The sequence below is a fragment of the Barbatula barbatula genome (genome assembly GCF_947034865.1).
Source record: "Barbatula barbatula genome assembly, chromosome: 1".
Classification (NCBI taxonomy): domain Eukaryota; kingdom Metazoa; phylum Chordata; class Actinopteri; order Cypriniformes; family Nemacheilidae; genus Barbatula; species Barbatula barbatula.
In genome coordinates, this window is record NC_136766.1 from 23,604,195 (window position 1) to 23,607,878 (window position 3,684).

Below are 3,684 nucleotides of genomic sequence, written 5' to 3' on the forward strand. Positions count from 1 at the left end.
GTCCTGTCAGATGTGAATGTGCACGGCAATCAGTAATGCATTACGTTTTTCAAAGATCCAGATTCGAACAGTGATGTATTTTGGACTTTTTGCTACGAGTGTTATTCTGATATAGGGCAAATGCCTTGACTTAAAAAGCGTATTATTCTGAATGCAGTTAGCATGGGGTTGGGAATTTCCAGTGTAATGTGCATGTATTGTTGCCAGAGCCTTACTGTAATGCTACCATTGCAAGCAAGTGCAAGAACACGGATCGCTGCTCGGGTTAACTAAATCTGTTGACCAGCTCTGATCATGCCACTAGTTTTGCACACGCTAAGACTTTTGCACACGCTAAAGGCTCAACTTAATAGGATGTATGTATGCAGTTTGTGCGGCGGACGATGGGTGACGGCTTTAGATCGATAACTCAGAAGCAACTGAAACAGTCAAAGGTTTCATTAGATAACGGTTGTTGAATGTTTCTGAATGCTGGAATCTTTCAAGTGCTCGAGACGGTTCGTACGGAATGTTAAAAAAACTGGGGTTTTACCCATGAAGAAGCAAAGTGCATTTGTATATACATTTCTAGGGCGTGGGTTAAAGAGTAAGATTGAAAGTTATCAATGATTCATTTACCTCAGATAGCTGCTACAAGAATGGAGGGGTGGAGATGGGAAGATGCCTTGTGTCATCACGGTGACTCTGTATGTGATAGTGTGGAGTAGCTCCCCCTTCATGTTTCTAATTGAAAGCACTTGCAGCATATTTGTGTAATAACTGTTTTGGTGATTTTTTTATTTTCTTTGGCTAAGTTGGTCCCATATGTTTATGATGCATTCAAATGTATGAATATTATTTTAGTAGAGTTACATTTGCCAAAGTTTAGCTGTTTGCTGTATATCATTCTTTTGCTTTTTGTTTTTGATATGTACAGTTGTTGCAATGACTCCATATTTGTAGGACGGATTTGGAAATCAAGCCCACGTGCCATTTAATTAAGCAATAATACAAAGTATCACAGTTGAAAAATAACATGATCCATGAGATATAAAAAAAACCTGGACTTTAAAGTGTTCAAATGCTGCAAGATGTTCAATCCCTCATACTTTACTGGTGACAGTCACGTTATGTTATTAGTATTGGCACAGCAACATCAACACAGGCAAGCCAAGGTCTGACAAGGTGTGAATGTGAATTTTGTTTGTATATTCTCATTATTTCATATGTCCTCATTTCTAATTACAATGAAAATGTTTACTTGGATCTTTGAGATTCATTCTTGGCCTGTTGTGTTGTACTGATCCAAAGCCCATAAAAGCGAACAACTTTGCCTGAGTGATGTAAAGGACCTCTGAAAGTTACGCCAACCTCTGACGTGTTATCGGTCAATCTCAATTCCTCAAGGACTCAAACAGTCTACTACAGTGATCAAAACCAGAATCAACTCTACAGACTTCACAAATAATGCAACACGTACAGGTTCATATGAAGGTTTTATGATTTTATTGAAAATAAAAATAAATTGACCTTTTTTATAAAGTTGTAAAGTGTAATTTACTGTAAATAGCATTTGGGGACATTTTGTGACCCTTTTGTATCAAAGACTATATAAAGATAATTATTTTAAGATCTTTACAAAAACACAAAAAAACTACACTCTTTGGGAAACAACTGCAAATTGAGATTCCGATATCTATAATCAACTCAAATTTGTTCCAACCAGAGCAAAGCAACTTTCAGAGTCCCTGCCATCCTCTCAGCACTGAGTTTATGAGGGGGGATCCGAACTGTAGGTGAATGTCTGTTACGGGTAAATCCCTAGGAAATGTATGGCACTTATGAGGTAATTTTACAAGATTGCTGTAATACTTCTTTGTTTCACTACTCATGTTTACAAGGCGTAAGTTGGCATTAGTTGTTCCTATCATGTCAGCTTCCCGAACAGTTTCAGTCATTGGCTGCCTGTAACTATAGAGACAAAACCACCCAAAGCACAACAGGGAAATGATGTGCAGCCCTACATAGGAGTGGGGTCAGTTGCCACAAGTGGGGTGTGTCTAGTGTAGGGGTGGGTGCGGCATAACAATAAGGGTGTAAAAAGGTTACTGAGGTTTTCAGCGTGGCAAATCTGACCTTGCTGTAGCTGTTTGGTTGCAGTGATCGCCTGGTTCTTTGAGTCTGAAATCATTGTACTGCCTTGATTTATTTTCATTTTCTTGAAGGTTTTGTTGATTGTTTTTAACTGCTGTTTACTTGCCCCCTTCTCTCTTTTCCTTTCATTTCCTTAATACACAGGAACTTTGTAAAGAGAAGTTTTCCTGATTTATGGAAGAAAGGGATGTAAATACTGTATTAATTAAAGGAGCGATGCATAAAGCTTGTATACATTTGTCTGGACAAGTTTTGAAAGCAACTAGATACCTACACACACCAAGGGCCAGATTGACTAAACAGGGCAAAATAGCACAAGAGCGCAACTTCAAAAAGCGCATATGAGAAAGGAAATTTCTGCGGGTGATTTAAGGTGCCAAATAATTCATTGCATCCAAAATAAAAGTTTGCGTTTATATAATGTTTATACAAGTGCATAATGTATGTCTGTGTGAAACACGTACACATGTATACATATCTGGTAAATATTACATGTATGTGTTTGCTTATATAAATATGAAATGACCTGCACATCTTATGTACACAAAAACCTTTATTCTGGATGTAATTAATCGCAATTCATTGTTTTACAGCTCTAAAGTATACATTATATTCTTTTAAAAAATGCAAACTCATAACTAACAACACCTAACACAATACCACAGCAAAATCCTCCCCTAACCAAATCTCTGTGATAGGATAATTGCTCCAAACAAAGCATTAGTAATGAGTATATGTGAACAATCACCATGACGCAGTCGGGTAAATGTGGGAGGTTCATGAATAAATGTGTCAGACCGTTAAGAGAAGTCTTTCAGGGATATCATGACATGGTTACAGCCATCTCAGCAACAATGTTTAAAGGTGTGTACTTATGTTAATATCTTGGCCTTCTGAGATGCAATCGCAGCACAGACACAACATCGGCCATTGTGTTTACCAGAGAGATGCTAGGCTGTCTACAAACACAAACACGCAAGGACCGTGGACTGCAGCTGCTAAATTAGGAATTGGAAGAAATTAGATTAACAGGTTTCAAATGGAGTGAGTGAGACTCACTTAATAAGGACGGAGTTTATTCAAATTCTTCAGGAGACAGAGGTTCCATTACATTGGCTGAGAGACATATTGCAGTAACACAAGCTTATGCTTCAGTAATACATCTGAAATGATGCCCATCCTTACATTAAACACCTGAGAAGCACATTGAACTCATAAATCATACTTGTCTACTGAAGAAACAGAAATACGGTATAAAGTGAACAGCTAAGACAATATAAGGGTGTAAAAAACATAACAGATTTAAGGGAATTCTAAGGTATACTACAGTGTGAGGAACCGTATAAGCCAACAATGCAACACTTAAGGATTAAAACGAATCAGCGAAAGATAAAGAAGCACCCAAAAATGGAACTGGTGCGATCCAGATCGCTCCTACTGTTGCCCTTGGATACGTTAACGGGAAGAATTAGGAGCTGCAGCTGCTCGGTTACCATAGCGATGGGATGGTGAAGAAGAGCGAGAGACTCGGGGAGAAGTAGGTGCAGTGGT